This window comes from Aphis gossypii, chromosome X (assembly GCF_020184175.1).
Source record: "Aphis gossypii isolate Hap1 chromosome X, ASM2018417v2, whole genome shotgun sequence".
NCBI lineage: Eukaryota > Metazoa > Arthropoda > Insecta > Hemiptera > Aphididae > Aphis > Aphis gossypii.
This window is the reverse complement of record NC_065533.1, coordinates 26,615,207-26,636,646: the sequence shown is the minus strand read 5'-3', so window position 1 is coordinate 26,636,646 and position 21,440 is coordinate 26,615,207. Positions and strand designations below refer to the sequence as shown.

At 28.9% G+C, this 21,440-nt stretch overlaps 1 protein-coding gene and 1 long non-coding RNA gene across 2 annotated transcripts in view; one reads left to right on the top strand and one right to left on the bottom strand.

The window, feature by feature from the left end:
• The window catches only part of LOC114119029 (nephrin-like), a 395,167-nt gene that overhangs the window by 89,342 nt on the left and 284,385 nt on the right, over positions 1 to 21,440 (top strand). The window lies entirely within an intron of this gene.
• On the bottom strand, positions 17,442 to 21,420 carry LOC126552128 (uncharacterized). The gene is made up of 4 exons (XR_007605970.1): positions 21,225 to 21,420; positions 17,780 to 17,944; positions 17,584 to 17,711; positions 17,442 to 17,521 (listed from the first exon to the last, which is right to left on the bottom strand). It is a non-coding gene; the product is annotated as an uncharacterized LOC126552128 (long non-coding RNA).

The window sequence follows — 21,440 nt, the reverse complement described above, 5'->3', positions numbered from 1 at the left end:
TGTATTGTTAAACGTGAGCCACCGGCTGAAAACAAAATCCTATTTATAATTCGGGACGGCGCATGCGTGCCGCCATTATTTCAAGTTGTATACTAGGCCTAGAACGACATTCACGGTGTTCATTTTACACGTTGACGAGGGGTGTGGGAATAAGTAACGCGGTGATGACTTAAAAAACTTACAGTGTGAAGCACCACGCGAAAGTCTCTGCTGTACGCGGAGCGGTTTGTAAAATCTTATAAAAAATATTCAAATTATACCTGTGTTATTATATTTTTAATTTAAATTTGGACAACTTAAAATCGTTTTGATTAAATCACTGCTGTTATGCAGCTGCGTATGTACAGTATATTTAATATGACTTGTATAATATTATAATATATTATAATATTATATTATCTTATAATAATATGCAATATTAAATAAGTTTTAGTTTATCACTGTGTGGTCCTATAAGATTTTTAAAATTAGATTTTGATTCTACGATGGAAAATATGAAGTCCATACTTTCATATTCGGACAAGTATAAATATGTTTCTGATGTTTTTTTATCTTTAAATATTGCAAAGATTAGTTGAATATTTAAAACTAAAATAAAAACACAAAGTTCGATATCATTACACTATGAACGAGTATTATAATAGGCGACATAATGATCAATTCAAAAATCAACTAACTAAATTATCATTTAAACCCCTAAATTACATAGGATTAGTAACGATATTATATTTTTTTTATGATATTGATTTCGTTATAAATCAAAAAAAAAAAGTCAAAATCTAAAGCAGAGACGGTGATGTACCCATAATATAGGTACGTATTATATTTATGCAACCCTATATGGACGGTGTTACTAAATTTAATGTTTTAAATTGTACACACTGGGTTTTTTACATTACACGGTCATTGGTTGTGTAATTAAGAACTGTTAGGTATAGACAAATTTAATATTAGTAATTTTTACATGATAATAATTGTTTACGGTGTGTCAGTGTGTCTCTATGGAACCCATGAAATTCATGAACTCTTAAATTGAATCTATAGCTTTGTGTTTTTTTATATCGTTAAAAGTAGAAGTCAATTAGATCACATCAGTATTTTTCGGTTCCTTTTTAAAATTCAATGCGTTCGTTAATATTTATCAACCTCGAAGACACAGTAGTATAATTAACGAGACTTAAATACTGCCAACTGTTTATAAGTTTTTAAAAAAAGTCTATATTTGTACGATGTATCTTGAAACCTTTCAAACTATATAATGAGTGATATTTCAAAAACATAAAAATAACAAAAAATGATAGATTCAAAAAATATAGTGGACAATTATACTTTTGTCATCTATTACTGTACCATAGAATGGTTCGTCATGATTTCCTGCAACACTAATACAGAAATACGAAAAGTTACTTGTATTTAATAAATTACTAAATTACTAAAATCTTAAATTCTAGAAATCTTTGAATTATTTATAATATAAACAAATTTTATGATAGTAAAAAAATAGATTTATTTGTTGCGTTACCAAACAAAAAAGTTTAATTAAAAAACTTAAACATATTATAATATACGACAGTATAATATTACTATAGGAACATCCTACAGAAAAATTATCAAACATTAGTGTTGTAAAACAAAGTAATTTATTACAGCTATGCTGCATTAATATAATTATTAATATTATTATTCTTTTACAAAAAAAAATCATAAAGGCATAATCTTACGTCATGTTATTTTTTGGTAAATCAATGTTGAAATGTTGACAAAGAAAAAAGTTAAAAACAAAAGTTAATAAAAATTTCAATATATTATTAAGCAAAAACATATTAAACAAGATACATATTATATTATTAGAACGACAGAAAAAAATAAAAATAACAATATTAACGTTGAATAATTTATACAGTTGTAGTGACATGTGATGATAAGATTATGTAGACATGTGGTTGGTAATAATAGTACCACGAAACATTAAACAAGGATTTTTTAAAATTATATCTATGTATTTGTTTTTGTCTTGTGCCGATAGTCTATATCAAAACTTTTACAATTTTATTATTCAATAGATTTCAATACTATTGTTCTACCTATTGAAAGAATTGTCTAAATTAAGTTTGCAATAACGTTGTATATTATGTATAATATTCTAATCTTTTATTACAGTTCATTATATCAAACGTTGTACATAATTTCACAATTCCGTGTAATATTTGATTTTAAAATACATTTATTCGTTATAGAAAAGTGACTTTTAAGTTGAGTCAACAATTTAAAAATGTTAAAAACAACAATAACAATTTATCTAGCTATATCAATGTATATTATAAATAAAGTAAATAAAATCACATAATTTTCGTTTATTTTGTTTTCATATTATAAGACAAGAAAACAAGTATACTATGATAATATTGTTGAAAAAAATAACATGCATTTTGTCTTTTAAATTTCTAACTTCATTTGTACTTTATCCATTTCATTGAAAAATTTTATCATTCTTAGATCACTAATATTACGATTGCATTAGACAAATAAAAATGAACCGCTTGCGGGTGTAGACAGATATATATATTATAACCATTGTATTATCATTAATTTTACGTGTTTTTTGATTTTTATTGTTGTTATTTAAAAAGAAAGATACTAAAAACCATTGTATGTTTTATAACTTAGTTATGTAAAAAATTACATTATAATATTTAATTTGGTATTGAAATATATTGCTACAACACCTTAACGTCGGGTTTGTAGTATTTCTACTGGTCGGGGGAAGAACAAAAATACAACTATTTAGTATTTACGGTCATCGCAAAATTATAGCTGCTAGACTGACACGTTTAGTATAATGGATACCACGACGATTCGGTCAACTCGTATATTATGTATGCATGCATTTGGTAAGGTTTTCATTTTCAATACCACGTGCAATACAATTTAATGAAACTAACTTTTTATTAATCACTATTTCTTGATAAATAATTGAATTTTTATTATACGCAATTAAAGAAAAGTATTTTTTTTTTTTGCACTAAACAGTAAATATTGCTTTGAATGCATATATTTCAATAATAAAGATTAAAGAGTATTATTAATTATCAAAATAATAACTTATTAAATAGGTTCTTCGAGATACAGGATGAGCATTGAAATAAAAAAAAAGAAAAATAATAATAATCACCCAAATAGTTTATGTTATTTCTTATAAAAAAAACATAGCGAACTAATGTTTTGAGTATTTATTTGTTGATCTTTCGTAGGCGTATTTAAAAGAGGAGCGTAGGATATATTTCTCCATTTTCAATAGTGATAGATACATAATATTATATAGGTAAACAATGACGTGATTATAAAATATGATTTATTCTAATTCGCGTATTTATTTATTATTTCAGGACTTTTGTTTTGTTGTATACTTTTGAATATTTTAAATAGGTACCTATATAATTGACGACTGTGATAATTATTGATTAATAATTGGTTAGAGACACCCCTTTATTTAGTATTTTTGAATACTCCACCGGGACTCGGTATCTATACTATAATTTATATAACTACTATATTTCACCGATTGGTTTTGTTTAAAATGCGGTCATATAATAATATCTATGGTGTGTACTTCTGTAACACATGCGATTCTGGATCATGTCCAATAATTAATCCAATGTTTGTACATCCGGTCTAATTAGATTTACCGACGAATAACTACCACAAGTAGGCACGTTGAGAAATTTTCACATTATTATAAAATATGTTAAATATTATTTACCTCAGTCCGGGGTAATATGTATATATATTGCTATAAAACATTTAATTACGCATCGATGCGTGAGAGGATTGCTTGCGAGAAAAGGAGATGTTTAAATGCGCTTTTCGTGGTACCTACCTTATAATATATTATGTCGTTTTTGTAGAACGCTGTTAAACGGGGGTACAATAATTAAAAAAAAAAAAAAATATTCAGTTGTACTCTCGCATATACTGCTGCGCCCGCGTAGGTATAATATACGACGTCTGGACCGTCTGTCCATTTACCCTTACCCAGCAACACATATAATTCACCTTCGTCGTTTTCATTGTTAGCGCGTCAAAAAAAAAAAATATTACGTACACAATATACGTCGTATACTGTGCGTCTGTGTGTGTACTGTGACGGTGCAGACTCTGTGTGTACAGTGTGTTCTGAAAATTCTCCAATTTATATATGTTAACATTTCTAATTTAATATCGTGGAATTAAAAAACTTGTAATCACGCAATACTTTATTTTGTACATAATATTGTTGATATTATATATATAATATTAAACAATTTAAAACATGAATTTAAAATTGATTAAAAATTAATCTGCAACTAGGAGCGGGTAAGTTTACGATATTCGTGAGAATAGTAGTTATGTAACAATAATATTTCAATTTTAATATTATAATAGACGAACTACTTATAGAGTTTAAACGTTGTCTTATTTTATTGCTCTATTGCTTTATAGATTACAACAAATAATCTACATAAAAACAAGGATGGTTTTGTGAGATGTGGTTCGTTTAATATTTTTGCTAACAATGAAATAAAATTATCATTAATATCGAAAACTTAGCTTGTTCTAATTGGATCAATTTCAATTAATTTTTTTAATTGTTTAAAACAATTTGATGAAAAATGGCTGCTTAAAAATGATTAATTGTTTAAATAAAAACTGTATTAAAATATATTGATCTTTTGTGGAAATATATAGAGTGAAACTAGACTTTTGGGATACACTACCGTATACAAAACCGAGTAAACCTTCACCTAGTATGATGCTTTAACATTTTTTTTTTTTTTTATTTAATAATTAATGTATTCACATTTGTGACGTTGTCGTAAGGCGTGTATTTTGGTGATACAAACTTCTGATTTTCAAATAAGAATTCTTCTTCCTTTTTTACTGTAAATTATTTAGTGAATAATTCTGTACCGAATTAAAAAAAAATATATGTAGAGTAATTTTTCAGTTTTATAATATTTATATGACTAATAATATAGATCTATAAAAATCCTTAAATGGTTTTATATATATAAAATGTAAATGTAATATCGGATTTTTTTTTTATTATACTCGGGGAGTTTTTACTGGGAAATAAATACCGACAAATAAATATAAATTAATAATATTTTGATGTTACATAGTTCCTATATTTTTCAAACCCATGTACAGCTATACTTCAGCTAGGTATTATTTTTAGTGCACAAAGTTAAATAACTCAAAAACTACTTGTTTGAATTTGAATTTTGATATTTTTTCAGAAAAATTATCTGGTAAAATAGCTTTTTGATTTAAGGGGAGGGGAGTAATCATTTGAAAAATATAAATTTGCTTCTCCACAAACAATTAATATAATATAATATAATATAATAACATATAACATTAGTTATATAACATTTTTCAAAAACTTGAAAGTAGTATTTAAGTGTATTAAAAATGTCAACTGTTAGAATTTTAAAAACTAAATAATTGAAGAAAAAAAAAGGAGCAGAGCATGCTCGATGAACCATCCTGTATATGCGATTCAGTATATTATATTTGTGTATTACTATAATTTTCGTTTTGCAAGCAGTACCTACTAATATATTATATACAAGACGTATTTCACAAAGCGTGGTGCAGTTTATGTCAAATTTGATTTTAAGAGGAAATGAAAAAATAAAATTAATTTAATGTAAGTATAGGTATAAATTATGTACATGTAATTTCATTCACGGCGACGATAACTGCAATGTCACGTACATCTATTATTGCACTCACACGTACACTAAATATGCAACAAACGGACAATAACTTGCAGACAGGTGTTTTTTCGTTTGTTCCCGATTCCGCCGTAAATCGTAAATCGTTATTTTTCTTTTTTGACCCTCTACATTTTCGAAATTTTTTATTTTTATTTTAAATATCATAGAACAAACAAACATATACTTTTCTTTGTCAATTACACTTATTACGATACATCACTTTACAGTCTATAACTATAATATTTTAGAAAAAAATATAATGTAGTTATAAAATAAGTGTTCACTGTTCTTCTACATAATTAGGACCGTTTTAAATCGATTTAGGAGACTCGGTATTTGTTCATTTTATGTAATGCACAGTTTTCAAATTTTCAATTTTTTTTTTACATTAAGTAAATATATAAAAGATCTTTTAATTTTGAAATATTCTTTGTTATCATTTTAGGTATTTTATATCATTATTGAATTTTTTTATCAAAAAGAATCGAATACCTATTATATAATATTTCTATACTCGTCATACTCGTATGGAAATTGATTATTTTACTAAACATAAAAAAACTGACCAATAATGTATAAACAAAACAATAAAGTATAGTTTAGTTAGCACAAGCACTTATACCTATCTAGGAAAACGAAATTTCGATCTCAATATCATTATAAGTAGGTATTATGAACATAATTTATTTTTTTCGTTTAATCGTATTATATGATATTTTGTTCAGAAGCATATTGTTATACCAACAAGGCAACATCTCTCTTTAACTTATAACTATTATACACATGTGTATTGTATAATATGATTTTTATAATTGTCGGTTTAATACTTTAGAAATTAAAATCGGGGATTTTCTGTCTATCTATCACACATTTTATATAATAGGAGTTTAAAAGTGTTTTGTTTCCAAAACGTACCGATATATATATACATAGATCTAATGATACGATAAAGATCCTGAGATTATTTTAATTTTTTTTTTCATGAAATCTCCCTAATAATGTAAGTCGCAGTAAATCGAAATGGAAAATCTGGAATCTTCAATTTTTTGGCAAAATAAATGCAAATAAGTGGAAACCAAAGAAAAATGGATCTTTTTGTGATATTGGACACGATAATAGATACTTTTAGTCGTTTATCAGTTTTCAAAATGTTTATCGCGTTATGAGATCGATTGGTGGTCTGAAAATGGAACATACATATAAATTCCTATATTACAACACGAGTGTTATATAAAGAAAACAAATCAATCTATTAAGCTATACAGACATAATTAGACATATATATGTATGTATATGTACTGCTAATAGTTGAAACGATGTCTATACTTAGATTCGTATTAGTTAAATTAATTATTAGAGTGGATCGTAATCATTGTACATAATATAGACTGCAGTAAAGAGTTGTTTCGAGTATTCCGAGACGATGACTCCGATAATGCAGTTGATTATGTTTTGAGAGTAAAACGTTTGATAGGCTGATGGGTAGTATAATTATAGTATAGCAGTTTGTCTACACGTGGATCATCGTTTCAACTTGAACGGAGTATTCAGAGGAATATTTCACTATGCTATGGACCAGGAAACTTTAATTTTGTTAATGTGTATCTTGGCACCGTTTCCTGGTGTCACAGAAGCAGGTATCGCATACTATTGCCACACATATTATACGTTACAATGTTCATCGAAGAAAACGTACGTTGGGTACGACGGAAGGCGAACGTTTCCGGGTCGGAGACGTTTGTCAGTTGATTATTTATGGACACGATATTTCGGACCGAGCGTCGATAGCCTTGTTGTAATTTAGGCCTTAGGGTGACGCGATTCCTGTATACTATGGTTCGTTTTGTGTCTGGAATATTACCCCGAGATACTTTATACTCCGTGATCAAGAAAACGGTCTTACATTATAGTACAGATGCGGTAGATCCTCCGTGGCCCACCCGTCGTTACTTGAAAGAACGTTCATCACTACCCCCTACCCATAGCTAACATTCATCCAATCGAATTTGAATGATTTCATCGCTCGTTTCATCAGCGACATCATAAGTTTTTTATTTGAATCGTTATAATTTTCGTATAATCTCGGCGTTTTTTTTTTTTTTTTGGGTGTGTAGTTGGTATATAATATAATATTATGTACATTATGTACAATGTACATAATATAATTTACATTTTATAGTTATAATATTTCATCACTGACTAAGGAGTGAAATACGATAAATGGTTATCTGAAAGAACTCACTATTAAAGTCAAATCGTTATTCGACGTTTAGTGTAAGTTGTAATACAATTAAAAGTTATTCTTTAGTTTTCTCTCGCAATTTGGTGGTTTATTCTTGTTGTTTATTTTGGTTTTGGACTGCAGAGAGCAGAAGTAGAGTATTTTTATATCTCAACTATTTAAGTCGCATTAGCCATCTCATCGCCAATACATATATGTTGTTATATGGAACTAAATCGGATGGACTTGCGTCCATCACACACCGTTAGAATATAATATGCCCAACGCGATATTGTCTTTTTAATGGTTCCGGTGTACTATACAGTTACGGCCTTTTAATAGCTATAACGTTTATTTCCCTTGGTATTTTCACTCATTGAATAAAAATTGTTACACATAGATCTCTTATATTATATTGTTCTTTTTTCATATGGCGGATGCGAGACGAATGCGATACCACTGGTTTTTCCAGTAGTGATTATTTTATAGATCAAAATTAATTTTTTATTTTATCCAAAATATTATTTGAAAAAAATTATATATTTTTAACTAGTGAATGTATAATATACATTATATGTTATATTATAACATATTATATTAGTATGTTATTATGTTATTTACGCTGACGTTATAACATTTAAACCTTCTTGCTGAAGTCAAACAAAAATATTTAATACTTACACTATACATCGATTTATAATAATAATTTATAAGTTTAGTTTTAAATATTATTATTATTATCATTTTTTTTTTTTTTTTTACTTTTGTTACTATAAACAACATTAACAATGTGAAAATACCAGCATACCAAGTATAAAATAAAAAGTTTATAGATCGTTTCCCAATTCGACATGTTTGTTTTATTAAAATAAGCAATACGGTAAAGTCGATGATTATTATCAATAGCCTTATCAAGTATTTATTTTTGAATTATTATGCATGAGTGCTGTACAGTGTACGTCACAGTACGCATTATTATAATATTATTATTATACCTACACCGCTTTGAAATAGTCGAAGACAAACTTTACTTATCTGATTCTGAAGGGATTCCGAACTGGGAAAAGCAATCATTTGAAATTGAATTTATTGACCTAACTTCTTCTAATTAAATTAACGTTGATAATGTCAACTTATAATTCTACAATAAATAGTTGTTGAAACGGGCCCAATCGACCGACTGAAGAGCGTGCTAAATGGGTTCCTCAGAAAAATGGCAATAAATGTTTTCGTTCGACGCGCCACCGGCGAGACGACTATTATATGACTACGCGTACCATTAGGCGCTATATTTTTTTTAATAACATAATGTATATTGTATAACATCGGATACTGCAAACCGATCATGAAACGATGGTATAAACGTCCATTCGTTTCATTCGTTATTGAACAGTAGATTATTTGTTAAGACGTGTGTACAAACAAATGATGTACCATCACACCGCGGAGAGTTTTGGCCTTTTGGGTGTACAACCCTAAACCACCTTTAGGAGTTTTTGCACTAAATAAAAATGTGAAAATGTTAGTTATATATTATACCAATATATCACACATGAAATTTTATACTACCTATACGCTATACTGCATACGTATTACTACTATTAACCTATAGAATTATCGGACTGAAATTATCAAATCTTAAATTTCATTAAATTTTGAATTTGTAATTTAGGTAATCGTGCTAAGGTATTTATTATCGACAGTAGTCGGTCCTATGCATTGAATATTATGATTTATAGATTTACTTTTAAAATAATAAACATGAAGTTCTAAAACCGTAGAATATACGTTTGATAACCAAATCAAACCAATAACCCGTTGCTTCGTTCTCTTTTCCCCACTATAGATAAGTGACAATTGTATATTATTATTTTGATAACTATAGGTAAGTGCTGTACCGCATAGTAATCATCCAATTAACGTTATATTACAAGACTTATATATAAATTATGCAGCGGTATAATAGTTTAAGATTAAACAATAACATGATGATATTTATTTTTGTAATACACGCTGTATAAAATATGCAAAACATTAGATATTGTTCATGATTGTAGTACGTCATATTAAAGTCTAATATTATTTACAAAGTTATTTTCTTATCGTTAAACAGTAATTTACACAATACACTAATGTGTTTTCTAAACAGTATTTGATGTCCTCACTATATATTATTATCATATAACATACTTTAGTAAAAAATATTTTTGAAAAAATTATATTCTTTAAATCTAATAAATTAATGTTTTTTTTTTTTTTTTTTATGTCGTATCTAAAAGTACAATTTTTAATCAGTTATTTACTGAGTATAGTTAGGTACATTATAGCATCACCGAGAGTTAGTATGTTTAACCGTGGCCCGTAGAGCAGAGGACCGTTATTTTGCTTAGAGTCAGACAATTTCGGTTTGGAATATGAAATAAGAAATGTATTTTGTCGTTTTAAAAAAATAAAATAAAAATAAAGAGACACTCGAACAACTGTTTAGCGAATAGTTAAACACGCTTCCACTGAAAAACTAGACACTTATAGTTGTGTCGCCGAAAATACTGCGTTTTATATTGAAATATACGGCCCGTCGTCGTGTCATCGGACATACTTCGCGGTCTGCGGTCGACCGACGGCCGGCAAAACAAATGCTTCTACTTCGCGTAGTTGTTATTGTCGCACTGTAAAACTGACGCAAGCGAAAAAGTTTTGGAAAACGAAAAAAAAATACGTCGGTCGTAAAGAACACGACGAATATATGTATATAAGTGTGTGTGTGTGTGTGTGTGTGTGTAGGTGCCACGTGAATGTAATATATTATGTGTATATGTTATACTGCGCGTCGAGGTACGGTGAAATAAGAAACACGTAAATTAGATTTATCGACGGCAAAGTTGCGAGTTCCGAGAAGATTTCAATACGCCGGCAGACGTTTTCATAAACTTTTAGATCCTCTCCGATTCCTACGTCTGATAAATAACTTGGTCGTTTTCTTTTTAGAGATGTGATGCGCATTCTTAGGATTTCGATTTGCACTATTACAGTACAACGTTTAAGTGAGTTGCAGCTGCATAAACCTATACAGTGGCAATATTATAAAAAATATGTTGTACGAGGGCATTTCATCGACGGCATAAAACTTAAGTTTTTCAAATGATTATAACTACAACAATATTAATTATTATTTGTCTTTGATTCTCTGTTGGACGTAAAAATATGATTTTTCCCTTTCATTGCATGCTTACACTTGATATATTATGCATAATAATGTATGTATAGTCTACTGTTCTTGTTTGTGGTTTTGAAAACTCGGTAGACGACCAGACACGACCGCGACGTCTGTTAATTTATTCTACCTTGTAATTGTTTTTCTTTCCATCAACAATGATGTAAGTTTAAAAAATATATCAACATTAATTTACACTAGTTAGAGGTTCGCGATCTCCGAAATATATTTGAAAAAAAAAAACATTTTATACTATACAAAAAATCCAACATCTGTTTATAAATATTATGAACCAATACTATCATTCAATGTTAAGTAACATTCGTTTACTTAACTGTTGAAATCACAGGTGCATCCAAAAAAGGTATTTAGTATGTTACGAATAATAATTATTATAATTAAGGACTCGTTTGTTTTAGTTTTTCAAATGCATCTTTATTTTTTTTTAATAAAAAAACTAAAAAAAGCTTTACCTTGTACCCAAATTCCACTCCACAATTAAATATTGAAAATAGTTAATTCCTAGTTAAATAGTTTTGGATCGCTTTAAAACAAAAATGTTTTCCGAAAACTCATGATTATCAAACCTCTAATCGCGTTCCGCATGGAATCTAAAATCATACAACATGTAAATAATTTTCTCGTCTTGTGATCGCTATCAGGACAATTCCATACGCATATTATACATACTTCCTCATTAAAATCGAATTGATTAGGTAGCTTTATTAAATTTTGGTTCGCGGTAAACGGGTTTCTACGACAATAATCGATAATGATCTCATATTTGACGGCGACCAGTATTTTCGATAGCAAATGCTTTCCGTATGCATAGGTTTTAATTTAGTTGAATTAGCATAATGTGTCTGGGGATAGCTCTTTCGAAACCCGTCATAAATTAATTCGTCTTTCATTTGTATTGTAAGTTACGAATAGTTGTGTATAAGCATTCTATTTTAGCATTCCGTGGAGATGCGCACATTGAGATATTAGTGGTTGAAATTCCTATTAAACATCATATTGTTAACCAACAAAATAAACAATGTTGATTACTTTCATAAACTTATTATTATTATTATTATTATTATTATATACTCACAAAAGTAGAATTACACTTACTTCGTAAACTTTGTAAGCGATTCATTAAATACAGACTCATTATATTATATGTATTATGATATGCAATATGTAAAGTTCTTGGACGGGTTATACTTGGTATAAAACGCCTTTTAATTACTCACAACAGGTGTATAATAACGTAACACGGTTTCGTTGTCCGGAATGTTTTCAGCGATGTTTTAACGATGGAAACGACGACGACACTCGTGGTAAACGTCGTATGACGCGCGAGACATGCTTTTTTACCACAACACGTATAAAGTAATATAATAATATATTATTAATATTATCGTAATTGAAATCAGTATTCCATACTTTGTTTAAATTTGAATTTATCATTATAGTTAAAAAGCATTAACATTTACAAAAAAAATCATCCTTTAAATAATTTACAATGAAAAATGTAGTAAACATAAAACAATTAGGTATTAATTTGTAATATAAAATTCTTAAAAATTCAAAAATATTGGATTTTTTAATAGATTAATTGTTTAAAAAGGGGAATGAGTGGCGAATCAATTTTCCGTAGTGTGTTAGTATCTTTAAAATTCGCTCATGCTGGTTATGTTATGTATACGCAGTTGATATTGTATTATTGTAGGCTACCCTCACAACGGTTGCACACGCATGTAGAAATGGACAGTTCGAATACTTACTGATATGTTAGAATTTAATCTCCGTCCGATTTCGTTTAAGATATTTCGTAGTAAACTTTAATTCGTGATTCTTTTACAAAAAACTGATGCTTGAACGTTTTAAGCAGATTTAAAAACATTGCGGGAGGAAATGCACGTATCCTTACCGTCGCGTTAGATCTGAAAATTAGTTATCAATAAATTATTTACGATGGTCGCTGTAAATGTGCAAACTAATAATATCATAATATTATATTCCGATGACGATGAAAATTTCGTTTTATTTTATTTTAATAAAAATGTATACACACCAACAATATTAATTTTAACAGTGTCTTGTAAAAACATATAAAAATAATTCAATGATTATAATATTATAAGTGATAAGTAAATTAGATAAAATACACGATTTATACAGTCGGGTCTCCGGGCCAAGTTTTGTTTCGGTGGGGGTCAATTTTGTTTTTGTAATATTTTTTCATTATTATTATTTCAAAATCTGATGTCGTTTATTTTCGGGCACTGTGATTTTGGTCATCAATCACGTCCGACGAAGGCGCTATGTCTTTTGCAGCTTACATCCCTAAATCTCCGAGCGAACACAAGATTTCGTCGGCCTGTGACTAGCGATCGGACACGCCGATCGTCGTTCAAACGTATAAAGTACGATGGTATTATTATTGTATCATTATCGTTTTAATCGCATCCGGCCGAGAAAATAAAGCGCGGCTTGCGTGTGTAGTCGAGGACGGGGTGGCAGAATGAAAAGAAAATACCTTAGGTACGAAAAAATATTAAAATTGAATCTAAAGAGACTTTGTCGCCGTCGCCGCCTCTACGTGTTTCTGTATACGAGTGGACGGATTACGCGCCGTTATCGGGCGTGCGACAAGATAATCACGCGTGTTGTAGCGGAGGAATAATAAAAAAAAAATTAAATCTACATGGGAAAATCGTCTCGGAATAATAATTTTTTACGGACGAATAATAATAATAATAATAATAATAAAAAAAAAACGGCGTCCAACATTTTTTCTACTCTTTTACGCGCGCGGTCGTCGGCAGTGGCGGCGGCGGCGGCGGCGGCCGATAAATTATTCGGTCGGGCCTTTTATCGAGAGCCGACGTCATGTACACGCACGACACACACACACGCGCGCGCGCAACAATATGCTGCACCCTCGTGTACGTGTTCGTGTACGCGCGTGTGTACTCGCCGTTGCTTGTAAATTAACTCGAAAGTATATCGCAGGTATAATTTGAAAAATTAAGGGTGTTTTTTTATTTATTTATTTATTTTTATTTTTATTTTTTATGAACGTGTTAACGACCAATGCGTTTATATTTATATATATACGTATAATATATTTAACACGCCCGGACTCAATACACGTTTTCGTTTAACAATATTCTTCGTACGAAATACAATTAAAAAAAAATAATAATAATAATAATGGTAATTCACACCGCCCTCGCCCCCGCACGCCGAATTATCAATGCTAATACACGCGTTCGTTCACATACGCACGCCGGTGCTGCAGATGACGATAATCATAATAATAATAATAATAATATATAGGTACCTACTCTGGGTTTTGTACAATGACCTCGCGGCTGGCGAGACGACAATGCGGTTTTCCACCCTCGCGGCAGCAGCAGCACCGGGGAGTGCATACGTCGTACAATTTATGCGCTTGTACGCCCGCGACCGTAAAAATGCGTGCCTACACCGCATCATAAAAATATGATACGTAATATATCACATTATTATAATACGACCAACGTATATAATATAATATAATATAATGTACTCAGGTCCAAAAAATGACTACACCGTAACGGGCGATATATACATACATATAATATCATTAAAAATATTTTAATAATATTATTATATTGTTGTGCGGCCGTATAACAATAGCCTAAACGGACCGGGGAAAATAAAATTCGGACCAACTCGGTAGGGGGGGGGGCTGAGGCTGTTATTTGTATATAACAATATTATAATAATTACTTTCTATGTATAGGTAGGTATATGTAATATTATTATGTGTTGTAATACGCGTTGTAGTTGGGTTATAATATATGGATCGGTAATCTATTGTAAAATCAAACGTTTTCCACGAAATCGTGGCTTCGTAAAGCGTATAAACATTAAACATTTAATATTTTACTATTATATTATATTATAAAATAGTACAGTATAGTTTTCATTTTTTCGCTTTATGCGCCAAAATGTGATGCACTAGAGATTTGAATTAGTTTTATTGATAGAATCATATGACAAATATTATTTCTAATTGCCGATAAAAATTAACAAGTGCTCATTTATGAATATTACATACAAGTTTGTAAAAATAATAATTATATTATACGATACAGTATTTAAATTAAAAATTATAATTTTTAACTTTAACTTGATAATTGAAATAAATATAATGCAATATGGTTACAATGAGAAACAAAAAGTTATTTCCTGTCGTTTACTAGTATATTGTATAATATACATATATAACTATGTAGATAATCTTAGTAACTTCCAGCACAAATTAAAATAATATTATTAAACTTATTGGGATCACTAATTGTACATTAAAATGGTGTAAAGAAAATATCGTTTATAGCAATGATACTATTGTGTAATCGAATTTCTCAGATAGCAATGTTAACTTTTACCTGTAAAAATAGATTTGCCAACGAACGATTTATTTTATTTGTACTATTAACGACCGGGTTGTCATCGGCTTAAAAAATGTCAAATCAAACGTTTTGTTGCGCGTGAATGACATTTTTGTTCGACTCGTCAAGGGGACCTTACGATTCATCAAAATTGGACGACACGCTGCGGCGCGTTACTTTCAGCAAAATATAAATACTGTGTACATCTAGTAAAACGTCAGATAATGGCCTTAAATCGCCGGCAACGTGACCAGGCACAGATCTAGAAATTTTAAATTGAGTCGGCGGGGACTCAGTTTTTTCTTTAGAAAAAGGTTCATAAATAATTTTAGTAGATATGAATTATTACAAAAAAATATATTTTTAAGTATGATAAATTTGACAATAACAAAAATAAATGCGGTTAGTTAGTTTTTCGATGTCTTTTCACGTCGCTGAATTCCAATTTGCTAAATTTCAAGTCTCCAACTCTAATTTACATTCAAATATTTCCATTTTGCTGACTTCCTATTTGCTATATATATTACAGATATATTTCAAATAGAAAATTATTAAACATTAATAAATCATTATAAAGATTATATTATAATATAAAGTATATATTCATATAGCCATAATTAAATACATTATTTATTATTTATCGACATAAATACGAAAAAAAGTTTGGCACATAGCGTTAAATACAATATTTTGTATCCATTTATAGATGGAATTCAGTTTTATTTCGCATTCTATCATTCGATGATTATATTAATAGTTATGCACCATGTACAAATAGTAATTTTTTTCATATTTAATTTTTAGCTATTGCATCATAATAACTACTTTAAAATAATTATCGAACTACGAATTACAGTATTTGACAATAAAAAAGGTAGAAATTAACTATAATCACTAATGTTCTAATTTAACTTTTATATTATCAATATATGGAAAATATTTTCAAGATTGAATTTAATATTATCGTTGTTAAAATCAATGTCACTCTTCGTTAATACTATATGGTCACCTGTCAGAATATTAGGTTTTATGTTACAGAATAATGTAATGTCGATAAATTGAGACGTTAGCGAACTACTCTTAGATTTTCGACAAAATGTGATTGTTTTCAAAATATTATTAAACCAGTATAGCATTTTGTCAGTGAACTGAAATGTAGGTAAGTTGAGATTCAGCGAAGGGGGTATGAACCTTTTATAATATTATAACCCGTATTTGCTTTTGTTATTAAAATCTATTGATTACTTCATTAGGTACGTCAAGAGGGAGTCTGAGCCTAAATCCCGCGAGCTCTTGCGCCATTATATTATCCCTATAAATCCCTCCTCAATATTCCATGTAAAAAAAAAAAGTGGATACGTGTAAAAAAATAATTGTTTTATAAACTTTTGATATTAAATTGCATGGCGTGTTATAAGTAAACTTAAAAATAATCCTCGATACTGTACTATTTACTTGTCAATTTTATTTTTACATGGATAGGATAACTATAACGTTTTCATCTAAATATTTAATTTTCAATTTAGAAATGTTTTCACGTCCTGTAAATGATAATTACAGTATTCAGTACTTGATATTTTTGGCTTACTTAGTACAATACATTATGGTTTGACTATACTGTATATTTCGCTAAAAGACATGGTGGGTTATTTTTGTTTTGATTACACTGGTTTTTATTTCTATTTTCCAATTTTATACCTCATTCTATAAACCAAGGTTGACGATGTATATACACAATTACTTACTTGCATCATCCAATATAACAAAAGACAAACTCCCGAGTAAATGACACCAATGCGACATCGACGACGTTTTCGCTCTTACTCCCTCCGTGCGGCTATTCGAACAGTGGCGGTTGCGTTGTAGAGACACCCATTATACGGAGTAGTAGGCGGCCCTTTTAACAAACGCGGCTGCCGTCGGGATTATTCATTATATTTTTACTCAACTAAAAGTTACCACATTTTGCTTCACAACTTTACTTTAGTTTTCGTTATTAACACGATTTTTATACAAAAGTATACTAGGCGCGGAATTTTTGATATTTTGATGCATATTTAAAATAAATATGTTTAGTAGTTAATGAACTGCGACAAAACAACGGAATTTACACAATACATAAATAATTGATTATTAATTCCGCTTTCATACATACATAATATATCCAGTAGATATTATCCACTTCCGCAGTGCCAATATCTTTTCTTATTTTTACTTAGTTGGCGTCATCGCTAAATATTATTGTGTTTTATGAGACCGCATGTTTCCTGTCGATGACGATACTGCTGCATCGATTGATTTTTATTTTTAATTTCGTACACTGAAGCAGAATAATATTGTTTTGAATATTTCGATACATAAACATCGGAATTCAGACGATTAATCTATGAGTTATAAGTATTTAAAGTTTTGATTGGTGGATTGGAGTGGTACTGGGATAACCTACAAAATGTCAGTCTACTATGTATAATAGTACTACTCCACCCAAGAAAACTTTAAATAATTCTTATAATATATAAAATATTATTTGTCTGAATTTCGATGTTTATGTATCAAAATACATCGAAAAATATTTTGATCGGAATATGAAATTATGTTGTCATTCACAAAAGTAAAAACTTAAAAATTATTAAAGAAAAACATTAAAATTTAGTTATTTTTATTTCGACTGGCAATTTATGTGGAAAAAATATTTTCAAAAACGTAATGGATTTTAAAATAATGAGTGTTGTTCAATAAAAGCACAGTATATTAATTGTATTATATGTGTATAATGTAATAACTACAGTGCTATACTATAATACTGCATCTATACGAAATATTATAAAAAAAGTAATTGACCGTTTTCGTTGAATAATATACCACGTGACTTTTGTTCTAATCCATAATATGTACATTTTGCTATTGTGATACCTATGCACGTGTAGTTATTAATTATTTGATCATTGTTTGCTGCATAATAATAATATTCTTGACCACTCCAACGGGAACTGAGCTCCTTCTTAACAGTGGAAACCTTCCGAAAATCTTACTGAATGTCCATTTCCGCTTTTCGGAATACGCCAGATTATAATATTTTAATACATAATTTGCGATTACTCTCCATGTACGATCGGTCCTCGTGGTACCGTTGGCAGTTGCGTTCAATTTGTCACGACTATTGAGACGACAGCGAGCGGGTACGGGTGCAATGAAAGGATTTAAAAAAAAAAAAAACACGTACAGGATAAAAGAAACGGAGCATTTTCTTTTCCCTCAACGCGCGCCATTCATCGCCACCGCGTGGCACCCGTGCCGCGGCGTATATGCACAATACCGCGTGCCTATATACTGCTACGCGCAATCGGGGGGCTTTTCACAAATGTCATTTGTACGAACAAAAGAACCGCATTGCATTCGCCGACGTATACTTTTCTTCAAATTAATTAAAGCCAAAACGACGTGTGCGCGTGTATGAATGCGCGTGCAGCGTACATTTATATTATAGAACGTATAGATACGTAGGCGCCCGGCACGCTGCGCCTATGGGTTTTGTGTTCCAGTAGTATATTCATACATATACACACCACATTTATGTGGTTTATGTCGTGTAAATTGGACATATTATGTGTAAAAATCGTGGTATAAACTGTTCCATTGAAATAGTATTACATTACTATAACGTGTCGATCGTGTCGTACACGTTAGTATTATAGTGAGTGGGCGCTCAGAAAATATAGCAGCCCATTAGATATATTATGACGTCGTACACTAAGACGGCCAACGCGCATCTTCGAATGTATAGGATAATAATGTCACAGAGTGGTGGTAATCGTCGGAAATATATATTTTTATCCAATGTATTCGAAGAAAACGTTTGAAAACTTTAAAGTACAATGAAAAGCGCACTGGAATTTACTTCCTGGTTTATGTAAACGCGATTTAAACATTTTAAGCTATTCAATGTGATAATAATGTACTGAGCCGTTCAATTATATTTTTAAAATTAAATTTCATATTACAATCAAATATTTCAAACGATTAGGTAATTGTTGATAGGTATTTTAAAATTTGCCGAGCAGAGTGAGCTATGGACCAAGACCGACATTTGTCTGGGTACTTCTACAACATTCCAATCCGCTCTTCTACATTTGAATACATATAAGTTACAATACATAAGTATTTAAAATTATAAATAGCTAACCATTTGTATGAAATTCTTAGAATGATATTCTACATCTGGTTATTTAATGAAAAATACACTCCGTATTATTCAAAAAATTAAGATACTTAAATTAATATGTTAACGATAAAAAATAGTAAAACTATAAGTTTTTTTTAAAAAATGTTTTGGAATTACTTTTAATTCCGAAAAAAAAATAGATTTCCAAAAATATTAACGATTTTCGAGATAAAAACTTTTACATTTAAAATATTATTAAAAACTAAGAAGAGAGAAAGAATTTATATACTACAGCTGTAGTAACACAGTATAACTGTCTATAAGGTGATTAAATAAGACCAAAAAATGTTTTTAGTAGTATGTTTTAAAGTTATTTTGAGTATAATAAATTTAAAAAGTCTAATAAAGAGTGTTACAATGATGAAAATATCACAATTTATAACATTTATAATGTTTATGACTGTTTATAAATTATAATATAATATAAATCTTTAATTGAGAGGACACCATATATACCTAAAACAAACTTGACTTTAGCAGTTACTAGTTTTGTGTACTTTTAATATTAAAGTGAATTGAAATAATATTAAACTTAAAAAAAACATCTTTATAGACTGAATATTCAAATATTTTTTACCTCTATACTTGTTATTATTTAATAATATTAAATGTATATATTTTTTTTAATAATTTACTACTATTGAGGTTACTCAAAAAAAAAAAATATTATGCCGTAACAAGTTCAAACACATAAAACCTTAAAAATATACTCAAATAATTATTATAGGTAGGTAAATGTTAAGTATTTGATAATTAATTAGATTAAAATCTTTTTTTTTTTTTAAAGTGTTTTGTTTAAGATTATGAAAGATTTATTAACAATTATTAATGCAATATTTAAAATGTAAAAAATACATTTATATTAAATTTTAAAATAACGTAAGAAATACGTTTATCTTAAATTTTAAAATAACATAAGAAAATGAGTACCACTCAGAAGTATATTAGGTGTTAAGAAAGTCGCTTTTATGGGTGTGTTAAATTTGAATTCAATGATATATCATTAAAATATATGATTCTGAGCGAAAGTGCTTTGTCAGCCTATATTATTCAATATATTTCAAGATGTATATATATTTTTTTTTTTTTTTATAACTAAATTAAAGTAATTTATTTTACTTTCAGTATTACAGTAGATTGATATTTCATTTCTTTTAGAAAATATTTCATAGTATTATTAGTATTTAATTATTAATATAATATGTATTCATACCATAATATTTTATCAACTTATATAACTCAAAATATAAAAAATCTTTTTGTAAATACCGTTTAACGGTAAAAATAGGTTCATAGTTTAATTAATAGATAATATCTTAATCGCGTATAGTAAAATTCATAGTAACATAATATACATAAAAGTTTTTTAGTTCCTCACCAATAATATTTCCGTTTTATAACATTATCATGAATAATCACTTTTCATCGTTAAAATGTGTAATTTTTTTTCAGCTTTGACTTTCTTCAAATATTTATTAACTGATTGGTTATTTAAAAAATATAATTCATTCATTGTATTTCATTTACCGTGTTAAATACAACTATAATGTAATCGATATAGTATATTAGGTAATAACAATAATTATTAGCATTT